General features: G+C 43.7%; 1 protein-coding gene across 1 annotated transcript in view; it reads right to left on the bottom strand.

Annotated features, from left to right (window-relative positions):
* Nucleotides 1-16,589, bottom strand: part of Tmem178b (transmembrane protein 178B) — a 369,185-nt gene that overhangs the window by 311,805 nt on the left and 40,791 nt on the right. The window lies entirely within an intron of this gene.

Raw genomic sequence — 16,589 nt, 5'->3', positions numbered from 1 at the left:
GTCTGTGATACTTGCTATCAGCTCATTGTGTCCATAGAAATAAAAGTTCAGTTAAGAGCTGAGTGTTTTATTTCACTCTGAAGAAAAAATCAGTATGCAATCTTAGCACAAACATCTGCCCCCAAACTGCAGTAGAGTCTAGTGTAAAGGCCAGGGGCAATCTTTAGCTTTCCCATTATACAGCAAAGAAAGCTGAGACCCACCAAAGTCAAGGGACACCTGAGTTCAAGGGATCATCAACATGGAAAAGCATCCAAGGCTAGACAGACCGCTGACTGCTCTTCTATAGGGTGCCAGGCACTTCCTTCCCAGGGACTCCAGGAGCTCAAGATCGACAGGAGAGAAACACAGGGAAAAGAACTGTCCTTATGCCTATTGCCTCCTCCATCCACTACTGAAGGTCACCAAAAGCAGTATGGTCCTTAGGAATTGTCTGTATAACTGGCAGTGTCCCATGGGCATCAATCATAAGGCAAAGAGAGTGGAAACACCAGGTCATCTAACACCCTGCCAAAGCTCAGTCCTGCCTTCCCTAGATGCTTCTAGAAGCCTCTCTCCCCAGCACTTAAGAATAGGTTCTATATTTCTGCGCATCCCTAACAAAGCATCAGGAAAACAGAGAATAAACCCGCCGAGGCAGATGGCACAAGCCTACAGTGCACTCAAGAGAACCTTAAAACAAAGCAAGAGCAATAAACTGCGTTAAAAGCAGAAGCAGAGGGCAGCAGTGGTGCGTTGGGGACAGAGCAGCACCTACAGCTGGTCTGAGTTTAGACAGAACTTTTTTTTTTTTTTTGAGGATTTTATACAGAATGTTTTTTATCATTTTCTTTATCATTCCCCAATTCCTCCTCCCTCCCTACCCACCGAACTTCATGTTCTTTCTCTTAAAGAATAAAAAGAAAAGAATCTCTAAAAGAAAACTGGAGTTTGTTTTGTGTGGGACTGCTGCTAAGCCTGGGGCCTGTCCTGGGATGTGGTTGATAGCCCCAGTGTCATGCCTCTGAAGAAAACTGATTTTTCCTCTCCCAGCAGCTATTTTCAAGTCGTTTTTTTTTTGGATAGAGATGAGATTTGTACTCACTTCCCCTCCTCCATGCTGGGATTTTGTCTGTCTTGAGCTTTACGTGGGTCTTGTGCATGCTCTCACAGTCTCTCTGAGTTCTGTTGCACATATGAAAATGCTACCTCTTTAAAAATCTGGACTGCAGTTCATGGCTGACCAAAGCTGGGGTCTCATGGTTTGGTCTGTCCTTTTTATGATCTGCCACCTCGCTATGCACTTGCAGGTGGGCAGGAAAACAGCACACCTGACTAGGAAAGCAAGCTCGCCGTAATGACTGTCTATAGCACAAACAAGCTATCATGGTTACCTTCCCTTCAAAGCCTTCAGATTTACAAAGGAGAAAAGTGGCAAAGGAAGAAAAACATGGACAAGATGAAAATGGGAAAACCTTTATCTGCAATTTCCTCCCTTCCATCGTGCTATATTATACCCACACAATCATACTTAGACTTTGTCTGACCTTTCATATGCACTGTACTGGGCTCTACCTTCGTCTTCTAAGGTGCTGTGACAAGCTCTGATGGAGGTGAGCCATGCCTCCTAGCACAGGATAGAACTTGTTTTGCATAATCAATGTCCTTTATTTTACAATCTTGTGTTTGTAGGTGGCAATCTAGGTGCCATGAAGCATAAAATTCTTATATATTGCAGTACTTTAAAAATGGGTTCCAATAATGGCTCGTTGAAAACTCTACATCATCAATAACGGATTTACAATGAAATTCCAATTCCCTAGTCTACAGTGTCTACACAAATTGCATCCATCCTGGACTTCGGTGTGATTTGCTTTTCCTTCTTGATAATATTTTTGTTGTCACAAAGTCCTTCATTGGAACCCAGTGTGTATCTCAATGGCAGAGTGCTTACCTAGCATGCCTAAGGCTCTGGGTTCAATCCATGGCACCACAATAAATAAATAAATAAATAAATAACAGACTCTTCCAATGATGCCTATTTTCCATATTGAACTCTCTTCCTTCACTCTTCCATTTTTTTTTATACTTGGCCCTGACCTATCTCTCCTTTTTTACCCAAGATCTTTAGTTATTAAAAGACCTGGATATATCAAGTAATCAAGAAAGGACAAGATGGGGGATGGAAATATGGCTCAACATTTAAGAGTGCTTGCTGCTCTGCCAAAGGATCCAGAGTCAGTTCCCAAAACCCCCTCAGACAGCTCAAAACCCCCTATAACTCCAGGGGTTCCAACACCTTCGTTGTGCCTCCTCAGGTACCCTGGTAGACACACACATACACACACAAGTAATAAGTAAGTCTCTCTCTCTCTCTCTCTCTCTCTCTCTCTCTCTCTCTTAAGGAAATGTTCAAATTTGTGCCACTATAAATACAAAACAAAGAGAACAGGACAGGAGATAACATGATGAAGATTTTGACATATTTTGGAGCAAAGAAGTAAGAGGGGTTTCTTACTGAATAGAGAAAAAGAAGCTACAGCTTCAGCAAGTAGAAAGGGGAGGTTGAAAAGAAGGAAGAGATATACCCCCACAGTATCCAGTCAAGAACAGCTCTGAACTTTATGGTGCTAAGTTTATAAGACGGAAATAACAGGTCCCATACAGAGAAGTTAAGAAATATTTTGTCTGCCATTATCTAGAAAACCACTGATTCATGCTTTCAAAAATAGACGATTTCAATTTAGAATTCTCTTCCGAATCAAACTATCAGCCAAGACTACAAGAACAATAGCATTTTTCACGTTGAGAACTCAAAGATGCACACCCTTTTTAAGATGAGAGACAGCACTGGGAGTGGGGGGGTGGGCACAAGGCATGGCATCCATGAGAAACAGGAAAGAGAAGCCCTAAGCAGGAGAGTGATCAATGACAGTCAAAGATACCCAGATTGTATGTACTAACAACCCAAAGAAAAATCAACTCAAATAAAAATAAAGAGGGTTCTGTGAAAAGAAATCCGACCCACAATTTACCTGATGTGTTGGGGTGCCAGGGAAGCATCTTGACAGGTACTTGCCTGGAAGACCCACCAGGATCTTTGGGAAAAGTTGGCAATCAAAAACATGAAAAATTAAGCAAGGACCAGGGAGGTACTCAGCAGGTAGAGGTGCTTGCTACCAAGCTGAGGTGTGATCTCTGAGGCCACATGGCTGAAGGAGAGAACTGACTCCCACAAGTCATCTGCTGACCTCTATACATACACCACAGCATAAATGTACCCCCCCCCCGTATGCACACAAAAAAATAAAATATCTCATTTTAAAAACTGGGCTAAGCAAACTTTTCTCCTTATTTGCCCTTAGGAAAGTAAAACAATGTACAAGAATCTAACATAACCAGAGGTCTCAATCTGCCCAGAAGTGAGTGTTATTTGCATATTCAGAATTGCATAAATAGGGGTTTTGACCAAAAACCGTGAACTGATTAAACTGAGCAAAATCAGAAAGACATGGATAAAGGGTAGACTACAAGAGCTAACCTCCAAATCAATTATTGAAAGCTTTGCAAGAAATGGCAGCATGAGTATATTATTTTAAAATAGATGATGTGTGAGAAAACAGCTAAAAATCCAAAGCAACTGCCTCTAAAAAACTGGCCTGGGAAATTAGAGACAGGGGACAAATTTGTTCTTCAGGGAACTTTTAGTTGTATTTTGCTACCACTGTTTTATTTTGATTAAAAAGTATTAATAAAAACAAAACTAAATTTAAAAACCTGTGTACCGCTAATATATACTATGAATTAACATTTCAGAAAACCTGTAATTATCTTGTGAGTAGCATAACTCTATTGCATTATTTTATTAAAAGCCTTTTATTGAGTGTAAACATTTAAAGCATTTCAGCATTAAAATTAAAAGAACAGAAATAAGTGCTTTCAAAATAGATCTATGTGCTCATTTAACCTTTACAGTAATCTAAGTGGTATAGTACCATTGTCCTCCCTCATCAGGTAAAGAAAGGACAGTTGTCTTGGTTGCTTTTCTGTTGCTATGACAAAATACCCTGACAAAAGCAATTAAAAAAAAAAGAGAGAGTAACGGGTTTAGGTTGGTTCTGGAGAGATGGCCTCTATTTGTGGCAGGGAAGACATGGCGGATGGCAGGAGCAGGAAGCAGCTCACCTTGTATCCCCCATGAGGAAGAGGAGGGAAAGCAGGAAGTGGGGTTAGGTCATAAAACCTCTATACCTACCCCTGCCTCCACCCCCCACTGACCCACATCCTCCATCAAGGCTCCACCACCTAAAGATTCTGCAACCTCCCACACAGCACCAGCAGTTGGGGACCAAATGTTTTAACATGTGGGCCTATGGGGAACATTTCACACTCAAACTGCAACAAACATTGAATCTATCCAAGGCACAAGATGCAAAAGCAGAGGCAAGACTCTATCCAGGCTTCTGACTCCAGGCCAACTCAGCACACCATTGATGGCTGCCTCTGTGCTCTAATCCAGATTCTTCAATACCAGGACAGACCCAGCTCCACTTGCCTTGCCTCCTACCCCTGTCTAAAGTCTGAGCACTTAACCATGATGACCAGCTTTATTTTTATTTTTGTCATAACTTATTTTATTATTTTATATTCTTGTTTAACTCTATAATTACACGATTATATTATAATGTATAATAAATGTCGTATTTGTTGTACTGGCATACAGTCTGCTTTCAACAGCATGGTGATGTCCCACCCTGATCCACCCTAACACCAGAAGGCAAAGAGAGACCCCAAGGTCCTCCATGGCCTCGTCCTGTCTCGCCCATTGCTATGCCTGAATGAGATCTACCCTGAGGCTCTCCTCATTCCAGGTGCTTCATCAGACTCTTTGGACCTGCATGTCTCCCCTCCTCCATCTTCCCCATTTCTCCTCCACACACCCCTTTGCAAGGCTGAGCCAAACCAAGAAGTCAGAGATTCATCACTGAAGACATTCAGCAAATGGATCTTCAAAACACATCAAAGCAGGTTGGAAAAAAAAAATGTTTGCCAAGAGTCACTGTAAAGTGTAGGTGTCACAGAAATCAGAGGATTTGACAGGAGCTACGCAATTAGCAACTGATATCAGAGTATACCCAAGATAAAAATCACACCAGATGAGGAAGCCTACACTAGTACCATGCCCATTGTAGTACTCAGCCCTTGTCTCTGAGACCTCCCCTGGCCCTTCAGGCCCATCTTAGGCCTGCAGCTCCTACTTCCTGACAACCTAGGCCCAACAGCTCCCTCTGGCCACCATAGCCCCCTTGGACCAGGCAGAACAGACTGGGAATGTCAGACAGTTGCTCCTCTACCCTCCATAGGCCTCAACAAATGACCAAGGACTGTCAGTGGATGGACCGGTGACTGCCCAGCACCTCATAAGCCAGCTGGAGCAGTGAAGGAGTTTTTAACCCCTGTTTTCCAGGGCACCCAGGAAACAGTAACCTGCTCAGCTGGTCACTCTTCTCCAACTTCCTTCCTCCCTTTCTGTCAGGGGCTTCTTGGGGGAATTCAATTACTACAAGGCCTGTCTGACTCAGCAAAATGACTTGAGAGAACCAAGTGTGCCTGGCCGAATAAGTCGGTGGGGAACAAGCTGTAACTTGCTGTAACTGCCACATAATTAGCACCTCTTGGTTTTTTTGGTTTTTTAATGCAAAATAAATGTCAGAAAGAAAGACTTTCTGAAGTGCTGCAGACGAAGTCCTTTCAAATTTGTTTACACTGCTTTTTTTCTTCACAGTATTTCTTATTTATCCTAGCCCCACCCCTCAACACTTTTTAAGAGAGAGTCCCAATGTCCTGTCTCTGCCTCTAGAAGTCTGGCTCATTGGGTTGTAACACCATGCCTGGCTTCTTCGTGCCATTCCTCTATTACTTTTTCTTCTTTGCAAAGGCAAACTTCTGCCCTCCCTCTTCCCTAGGCTGGGGGAGGGGGTCACTTCAGGAGAGGGGCTGGAAAGAGAGTAAGAGCCAAAGGTGGTGGATGACTACCCAAAATAACCTGCTTTTCAGCCACAACACGGCAGCTGCACATATGACCGTGGCTGTGACAGCACGCACAAAGCCCAGGCAAGCTCAAGACACAAAAATCCCATCAAGGAGTGGGGTAGGGGTTGGGTGGCCACAAGGCCCCACCCCTAGACACATAAGGAGTAGAGGGCGGGGGTTGGAAACTGTTGATCGTTGATAGCTGCTGAGAGAGGAAGAACTAGATTCCCTAGTAGATCTAACATACCGCAGAGAATGGCCTCACACCTAATGAGCCTGACGGGTTCTTTTGAACCCATCTCCTACAATGGGTTTTGATCATATTCATATCCCCACCCTCCCACCCAACTTGGCTGCCTCTATTTTGTTTTAATACCCACACAAAGTTGAGGGGTTACAGAATGGTGGAAGTGAGTCTAAGAGGAGATGAGAGATAAATATGACTAAAACATAATGTATAAAATTCTCAAGGAATCAGTATTTTTTTAATTCAAAGAAGCATATTAACAAATTCTGAAATTATGAGGTAGTGTTGTAGTTATTAATATGTATTCTTATTATCTCTTAGTTAAGCAGCAGTTATTTCTAAACCATCTGTATATCCAAATCACCACACAGAGACTGGGATTTATTTAATTAACCTAGAGCACAATGCTGGGCAATAGTTACTCCATCCTAAACCTCCAAGCCCACATAATTTCCCACCATTCAGATTTCACCCATTATAGTTGCTTTTAGTCACATCTTAGGTCTGGTCCATCTCCCCACGTGGTTCCAATACCTCTTCTGTGGATCCTCTGCTTCTCCCTCCTGCTTCCTCCCTCCTCCCCTCTGGCCAGGATGTCCCACCCTAGTCTCACCATTGCACAGCACTGGGGCTGGTTGTTTAACTGACAATACAGAGAACAAATGGTGGCATGTTCACACAAACTTGAGACAGGTGGTGCTTAGAATAAGCATCACAATGCAATGTCAGATTGAGACCCGATAGTGGGGTAGAGAAATCAGCATTTGAATGAACAAGGGTAAATTGTATATATTCCAAAAGAACATTATACCAACAAGGTAAGATTCTTGATCATTTAGATGATTTTTTCTATCCTGGTGTTTTCTCTTTAGCTGAATCTTCTGTACACCATGTCTACCTCCTTCATTGCATGTATTATGGACACTCCACATAACAGTGGCACACTTCAGGCAAAGAAGCAGGCATCACTATTGTCCCCAATGAATGGATGAAGAGCCAGAGGCCAGATTAAGCAACTTGTCCAAGATGGAAACCCAGGTTGCTTGGACCTAGCCTTACTGGTATTCACCCCTTACTGGTATTCACCTCTAGCCTCTATTCAGAAAGCAGAGACAGAGAGTAGGCTTTCAAGTAGAGTCCACTGTGTGCCAGAAGCTTCCCTAAACCTGTGAACCAGCCTCAGAAAAAAAGGCCCTTCGTCAGCTAGGGCCAACATGAGTGCAAGAACAAGCCCCAGCAGCATTTGTCAGGCGCTTATATCCCAACTTTGCAACTAAGCTTCCTTTCCCCCACGAGTTTCTTGCAACACAGACAGGTAGGAGAGGTAGTACATAATGTAATAACTCTCCAATTTTCCACTCCACGGCAGGATGCCAACGGGGGGTGAGGGTACCTCGATCCAGAAAAGTATCTCAGCTTGAATAGTCAAGCAAGCTCCACTTAGTTTCACTAAATGAAGTAACTATTTGACTCCAGCAGCCTCCTGGGTAAGTGCGATGCTGTGCGTTAAGCTACGTGTAAGCGAAGACTTGGACTCCCAAGCTTCTTCCGCCCCCCCCCCGACCCCCGTCCCTGTCGTCCCTGAATGTCCTTTCAGCATCTCCTTTCTACTCTGCAGAGCAGTGTCGGCACCTGGCACCTATGTTGGCCCCTGCCCCTGTCAGCACAATCGACAGTGCTTCCATTGTCTCTGCTGAACAGAACACGGGCAGCTTCCATGTGTAAATAGATTCAGTCCTAGCCAGACAAAGCTTTCTCAGTGACTCAGAGAAAAACAGGCAGCAGAAGGCTGTCACTGTGGGGCACACGACACCCTGAACCCAGAGGAGAAGCTCAAGCTGTCAGCGCCACACTCGTTTGCCAACAGCAGTTTCATCTGCGCAAAATCCATCATCTATCACATTAAATTAATGTTGTTAATTTGAATTTTATTGGATTTTTGTCATTTTATTTGCTTTTAATGTGTGACTCTCTAGTGGTTTTGTGACTATATGAGAGTTTTATGTGCTAGGCGCGTACACCTAGCTTTATTTTACACATAGTTAAATAAGATTATAATAAAAACAATCTAAGACAACTCAGGGGTCCATAGTCTTTTCTGTTTCAACACTAAACCTAGAAACAGGTCATCTTCCCCAAACCTGAGGGCCTTGGTGAAGGCAGCTCTCCTGTGTGGTCCTCATGAACCTTGTTATTAGCTGGTGCTCTGTGACTTTTGCAATTGATGGCATCACTGGGTTGTTCAGTATGGTTCAGCCCTTCTGAGACCCTTAAACAAAACATGTCTCAAAACCACCCAGCCAAGGACAGAAGGGGACATTTTGCCATAAGCTCCAAGCCTTTGTGAGTCAAGGATCAATCTATGGGCTATTATTCTCTTTGCATCTTCATATAGGTAACTCATGAATGAGGTTCTATGGGAGTCCCAGGTTGGTTCCCAGAAACCATGGTGCAGAAGATGACACAGGGAGGGTGTAGCTGAAGGGAGATGCTGTTCATCTCAATCTGTGAGTCCCTGGCTGCTCAGCAACAGACAGAGTAAAAGATGGGCAGAGAGGATTGTAAAACAGGACACAGAGGTGCCTAGCATCCTCAGTAACTAGCATAACACTTCACAGAGGAGAAATGCTAGACTTTCCAACAGGATCCATTCCATGATTCCTCAGTGTGTCTGTGTACTCAGCTGGGATCTACTGTGTTCATCCAGCTCCAGCCACACAGATCCTAGGCTCCCTCTTTATACTACTCATGTACTATCCTTGATCCCACAGTGAAATGCTCTCACCTGTGGAAATGACAAGGCACTATGGCCATGGCTTTCCATTTGTATGTAGCATTTCCATATCCTAACTATGTTATCTAAATAACCTTCTGCTGCTGCTTGAAGTTGCACATGATCATATCTAGAGACCTGAAGCTATACAGCTCAGAAGTAACCAAATGGTGTCCAAATTAATTAGCAGCTTCTACTAAACTCTAAAAACAAGTTACACTAAAGAGCAATGCGTCATAGGAGTGGAGGAGAGATAACAATGAACAAACATGTCATAGCCCAGACTATCTTTCCCTCAGCCTGGTGATGGCCTACTCACTCTACCCAACAGGATCCTTGGAGAAACAGACTAGGAGTTTGAGACAAGGTGCTCCCATTCCACTGGGAGACTGGGAATGGCTTACTAAGAATCAAATACTGGGATACACTCTGGCTGTCTGGATGAACAAGAAGAAGAAAAAACAAGAAAAATCAGCCCCAGCAGTCTCAGGCTTGAGCTTTCCATGCCTTTCTAGTTTTCAAGTCCAGTGGTTTCAAGCTCTGTAAGGCTCAGTTCCAGGATCTCAGGGCAGAGATGGGCAGCAAGGGAATGGAGCAAAGGATTTAGCCAGTCTCCTCCCCCTTCAACCCAAGCAACTGAGTCAGAACACAATTTACAATTCCACACAAGCATTCAGGAAGACAAAATCAGGACTGGGAGGTGTCACTGGGTAAGAATGCTTGCTATGCAAGCATGAGGACCTGAACTCGAATACCTGGGAGCCACGATAAATAACAATAATAAAATACTTAAAGGGAGAGAATGAGGGAACAGCCTTGCTCCCAAGCAGCCCCTCAACTGTGGGCAGAGCCTGGCAGCCTTGCCAAGCCTGGCTTCCTCCCTCCCATCCTGCAGTCATTCTCAAATGTCTCCAAGATTGCCTGCCATCTGTGAGCTGCTGGTCAGCTTTGGGGGAAGCTGCCTAATATTTGGACACCTGGTAGAGGATTTACTGACATCTCATGGTCTCCCTCAGGCTAAGATACAAAGGAAGTTCTAAGTCACAATATATTTCCCCTTCCTTTACTCCTCTTCCCACATGAGGGGCTTGAGCAGTAAGATAAATGAAATGCACCTCTTGTCCACTAATCCGGCAAAAGCCATTTGTCACCTTGGCCAAGGGAGGTGAATAGCTATTTGCTGAAGGCGACTTGTGGCTTTGAGAATGTCCAAATGAGTTCTCTTCTGGGAAAATGAGAGGAAGTGCTGCTGTGTGCTCTTCCTGCCCTACCGATCCCCTGGATTCCTAGAGCTGCGTGGTTGCACGGAATGAAAATATGCCCTCGCTAAACATGCAGGAACAACAAAGGCAGGGAGAGGAGCAGGGACTGGTCCTTTGGCCTCCAACTCTTAATAAGCAGTTAGATTCTCCTCCATGAGTAATACAGTCAGTGAGGTGGATTGTAAAAAAAAAAAAAAAAAAAAAAAATACTGCTTTGCATTGTTTAAATCTTCCCCATTAGAATTAGCTCAAAAAAACATATGAAAATATCCCTATAAACTGATTCTTCCTATGTACTAATATGTGTGTGTGCAAAACCAAAAGATCATACATAGCAAATACGAGGAAAGGCAATTATTGCCTTTGCAAATGGTGCATCCTTATTATTTCTAATCTAGAGACTAATGCTTCTGGCTTTGTCAAGAAATGCCAAGACTGTTACCTTCAACTGCTTCTATAAATTAGTACACACACTTTATTGAGGGGGTATAATCAGAATGAAAATATTGACATAATCAAACACTCATTTCTGGTGAAAGAAAAGTAAATACAAACACGATTCCTGATAGCACTGGTTTATGCTTTTTTCTCCCAGGATTATTGTCTCATCGTTGTGGTCGTCATCATCGTAAGATACTACAGCACCACTGTTTCTGAAGACATTATGAGCAATCTTTTTAGTTCTGACCCTTCTTCCTATTTTTTTCATTAATTTGTTTATGAAGGCCTAATCCCAGCCCCCTCCCTCCTCAGTCCTTCCCCAAACTCCCAAAGCTCCACCTATTGTTTGGCTATGGGTCTCTGCATCTGTTTTCATCAGCTGCTGGGGGAAGCCCCTCGGAGGAGGACTGTCATGCTAGGCTCCTATCTGCAAGCACAGCAGAGTATAGACAGTTAACTCTGTCCTATGGCATGGGTCTCAAGTTGGGCCAGCCATCGGTTGGCCTTTCCCACAATCTCTGCTCCAACTTTATCCCTGCACATCTTGTAGGCAGGACAAATTTTAAGTCAAAGAATTTATGGGTGGGTTGGTGTCTCTATCCCTCCACTGGAAGTCCCACCTGGTTTTACACCTCCTTTTTTTTCAGTCTAGAATTAACATCAGCAAAGCCCTCCAACATTATGACATGTGTACTCTAATCTATGCAAGCTGGCATCTCCACAGCTGAAGCAAGAAACAAACCATATTTAAGAAGAATTCCCTAGGCCAATAACTGACAGCAAGGATGTCAGTTACTGAAGCAATCTTGTATACTATAAATGGTAAATTAGCATATTAAATAAACAGAGTCTAACAGTTTCTATATTCTTTGAATGGCAGGCAGCAGTCTCATGGAGGCTACATTAGTAGTTGTGTGTGTTATGAGCAATGGGTAATGGGGATTCAGCTCTGGAAGCTAAGAATCATCCAGCCTGATCCGGCTTCTGCCGAAGGCTCTTCTGCCTCGTAGAGGGCTGCCTTCTTGCCAAGCCCTGATCTTATCTTTCTTCAGTTTGTTTGGAGAGCAAGAGAGTGTGAGCCATCTGGCGCCCCTTCTGATAGGGACACTTATTCTATCTGACCAGAGCCCCATCCACATATTCATTTAGCCTCGGGTACATCCTTGCTCCAAACACATGGACCCTATGGGTGGATCATCAACATGGAGCACTGGGGAGACCCATAGTGCGTCCACAATGGTGTCCATGGAGAAACTGTCAGCCTCAGAAACTTAAGTACATTATTTAATCAGTGAGTTATCATTTATTCACAAGCTCCCGCCATGTGCCAGGCATTTTCCTGATAGAGAAAGGAAAGAGACCAAAGGGCAAAAGACATATTTAAAGGAAGAACATGCATGGATAAACACTCACATTCTAGCAACTGCCTGTACTTCTCATGTATTTTGTGGATAAACTTTGGAGTACAAATTTATAAACTCTCAAAACGCTTCCTCTCCACATGAAGCATGGCACTTCAGGTGAAACTAGCATAATTCAAATTAGTATTTATTTGTTCTTCCCAAGTTTGGATGCAGTTGCGTATTTTCCAAATTGTATTATTGAATTTTCTTCACTTGTTTCTTTTTATTTGAGAGCCCTTCCTCTCAATCAGCTATTAAAATCTGTGAGCTCTTGAGTGCAGGGGCTTTGTCCCACTCCGCTGAAACCCCCAGCTACACTGTGTCTGATTCATAATGAACCTTCATAAAACTGTTAAATGAATGAAAGATCAATAATAACCACATATAAAAAATTTAGTGCTGCACCCATGTTTATTGATTTAGGGATGACCACTTGAATTAGATAACCTATCAGGAATTGTCCTTGGAAAATATGGATTCTCCCTCTCTCGGCAGCTATGAATTGCTCTTCCTCTAATGGCAGGGGCTTGTGATATTTTCTCTATCCCCATTGGTATGTCAGTTACTGCATTGTCCAGCACTTGTTTAGGTGACCGTATTTTTGAGATTTTTGTGGGTGAAGCTTCCCTGCCATATATAAAAAAGCACAGTCTTGCCACTGGCGTCTTGTTCCTCTGGCACTGACACCTCTCCAACCCCCTATCTTCTGTGTCTTCCAAGGCTTAGTTGCAGAGGTCAGGATCATCAAGTATGGTTGACCCCTGAAAGTCGGTTGTTCTCTGCATTTTGGCCAATTATAGATTTCAGTGATGGTCTCAGAGTGCTGCACAGAGAAGACTTGCTGGTGAGGGCTGAGAGGTCCAGGTACCTGTGGATGCAAGGACAGGTGTTCGGGATGCACTTAGGGATCACGCTGCTTTGGGAAAGGTCCAGGAGCAGGTCCTCCTCCAGGATCCAGGCCCTCGACAGCCATTTGTGTTTGGCTAAGTTTAAAGTACAAGGAACTTATAAGCAAGCAAACTTGTGCCAACTAGCGCTTTGTTGCAAACTGAATAGAGGGCACTGAAGAAAGGGATGCAGGCCTTTGAGACCGAAGACAGGGTGCTGGGTAGGAATATTTCAAGACCTTGTCAGTACCAAAGTACAATTACTCCACAGTCACGATTTCATGTACCATCACCTCCTGAGTTTCTAGAGCATTCCCTCTAAAGACCCATGTCCATCCTCTGACCCCACGAAGATGTAAAATACACTGATTCTATCAGCCTTTTCTGCCCTCATCCCTTCTTATTCTTCTTTCCCACATATCCTGGTCTAGACTGTATTGCCTGCCATCATGCCTCTCTTCTCCTGAGAATGACTTCGTACTCTATTCCAGAAAACTTCAGGCTCACTCAGCTCTCATTTTCCCACACTTCTGTCCATGCAGAAGAACACCATAAGAGAAGAACACGCAATCATACCAAATGAGTACCCTTAAGGGCAAGTGTCAACCCACAGAGATCTGAGCCCAAGACTACTTGTCCATCCTCACTCTGGAATGATACTCTATGCTACAACACTGGTAGTTCGTGTAACGGATAAAGTCCCTACACATTCCCACTACTGAATCTGCCCCTAACGTATGCCTCACACACGCTGCTTCTCTGGTATGGACTGACTGCCTATGCACCTGTCCAGTGCAAACTTGTGCACTGGAGCTCCCTCCCCCCTTTGTGTGACAATGACTCACACTAAGGAGTCTCCTTTTCTCTCATATTGGCAAATTTTCCTTTTCTATGGTCCATTCCCATTATCACTTAAACTTGTTCTTATATGTCTGATCTCTAGAAATCCCTCTCCTGAAAGCCCATTCATTCCAACTGATATTCCATTTTCCTATGACCTTCATGACAATTCACCTTTGCAGAGTTCTCTTCATTCACTGCCCCCGTGGATCTCCCACCACTGCTTCTTCACCCTGCTTCCGTAAGACTTTTACTTGCCTGCTGCCACCATCCATGACCTCCAAACTGCCGTACCCACTCATCAATTCTCAGTCCTTATTCATTCAACCAACAACACCAACACAGACCATCTTCCCCTTGCAAACATGCTCTTCATGACTTTCAGAGCACCATAAATGCTGGCCTCTTATCAAGTCCTCCTTGTTAGATTTCTTTGCTATTTTTCTTTCTTCTCCAAGATGTTGTAGTGCCCCAAGCCTCAGTTCTCAATCCTTCAATTATCTTTCATCTATTCTCTCGATGGCCTCCTCTAGTTAAAGCTAGGAATACCACATATGACAATGTACAATGTAATGTACAACAGGCATCCACAACTTAGCATCCCTAAAACCAAAACCCTTACCCTCACAAATCCACTTTAACCATCATAGCCCAAATCCTGGTTCATGGCCACTCTATTATTGGGCACACAAAACTGTGGCTCCTTCACTGGGTTTTTTCTTTATAATCTATCACATCCAATGCATTTGTGAATTCTGTTCACTCTACCTTTGAAAAATCTTTAGGGCTAGGGTATAGCCCAGCAGTGGAATACATGGCTAGCATACAGAGGGCATAGATTCAATCCCTGGCACCATCCAGCAAACAAAAATAAAATATGTTCAGACTCCAACCACTTATCAGCGCCTCCACTGCCAAATTCCGGCTCAAGCCACCATCAGCCTACCTCTTCTGTGAAAACAGCCAGCTAGCTGATCTCCGTGACCCACCCCTGACTGTCTGGTATCGTCAGCATAGCAACCAGAATGGTCCTTTGAAATTATAAAGTGGATTACATCACCAGTCTGCCCAGCATGCTCTGATGGTTCTCACTCAGAACAAAAGCCATACACCGGTCCCCAAAAACATACTACCTGCTTCTCTGGCCCCTATTCCCTCTTCTCCATTCCACCCACCCTTCTGTATGTTTCCAAACAGATCAGTCACTTGGGTACTCTGCGTGAACTTCTCTCTCTCTTTCCCCAGAAATCTATTTCTCAATCTCCCGTGTCCTTCAGGGTCAGCATATCATACTGGGTTCTTCTCTGCTCAAGACAATACTACAACCCTTTGTTCCCTATACCCTTATTTTGTTTCACTTTTATGAAATACTAGTCATCTTACAGCATAGCACATTATTCATGTATTCTGATTATTATCTGCCCATCAGAATACAGGCTCTGGCAGGCACAGATTTTGTTCATTTTTCAGATGCCTAGAGCAGTGCTAGCATGCTGTGCACACCCGATGAATCTGTACTAAGCAAATATATTTGATGAGAGGCTGTAATGTCAAAACTAAAAGCCAGCATTAAAATATGCATAGTGTATCCAGGAGTGAAAACAGGGATGTGCGGAAAGGACCACTGTGTTCCCATTAATAGGTTAGCATTTATTCGCACATTTACACAAATGTGTTCATCAAATTATCTGCTTGCTACTTTGGGAAGTAGCCTGAGGCAGAAAGAAGGCTCCAAACACCTGGCATTTCTGGAAGGGTTTAAGTACTTCTAAAATTTCCCACAATCCATCAAACTCTAAAGAGTAAATTACTCTGAACTTACATTCCTAGGGTAAATGAAAAGAGTGCATGACCCATCACAGCCTAAATTTCATTTACAATTCAGGCTGCAGGCTCGGAAGATGGCTCACCTAATAATGTGCTTTCCACCCAAGCTTGAGGACCATATTGATGCCTCCGAACCAGCACAGAAAGGCCAAGCACGGGGGTGAACACCTGCCTCCCCAGCGCTGAGGAGGTGAGGAAACACAAGAACCCTTAGGGCTTGTTGGCCAGTCACTCTCATAAAAAACAGTGTGCTCCAGGTTCAGCGAGAGGTCCTGTCTTCCCAACGAGCAATGTGGGCAGCCATTGAGGAAGACACGTGATGACTGACCTCTGGATCCCACATACAAATCCACACATATGCAGGCTTAACCCCACATACACATACACACATGCATGACCACGTACACACAGATACATAAAAAAGCAGGCTTTCAATTTACAAGTCAAATGCATTTTGTTGTCCTCTCCCTAATATATGTGTATTAATATAAAGGTAACATTAAACTATTTAACAGCTTTGCTCCTTGATTTTCTAGTCTTACATTTCTTGTAAAATGCACAAGCCAAAAAGGAGTGCAGTGTTGGTCCTGGGCATCACTCACCAGGAAGCCTGAGATCCCATTTTGAGACTCAGTGCACACCTTGGAACCAAACAGTAACTATTAAGAATGCAAAGCCAAACTGGCATGGTGGCTTGTAACTATAATCCCCACATTCATGGAGGCAGAGGCAGGGGGATCTCTGTGAGCTCAAGGCCAGCCTGTCTACAAGACGAGTCCAGGACAGCCATGGCTACACAGACAAATCCTGTCTCAAAAAAAGAAAGAGAGAGAGAGAGAGAGAGAGAGAGAGAAAGAAAGAAAGAAAGAAAGAAAGAAAGAAAGAAAGAAAGAAAGA

The sequence above is a fragment of the Psammomys obesus genome, unplaced genomic scaffold (genome assembly GCF_907164565.1).
Source record: "Psammomys obesus unplaced genomic scaffold, mPsaObe1.curated_primary_1811, whole genome shotgun sequence".
Lineage (NCBI taxonomy): Eukaryota > Metazoa > Chordata > Mammalia > Rodentia > Muridae > Psammomys > Psammomys obesus.
Note: the sequence above shows the minus strand (reverse complement) of the source record. Positions and strands in the feature narration are given on the sequence as shown.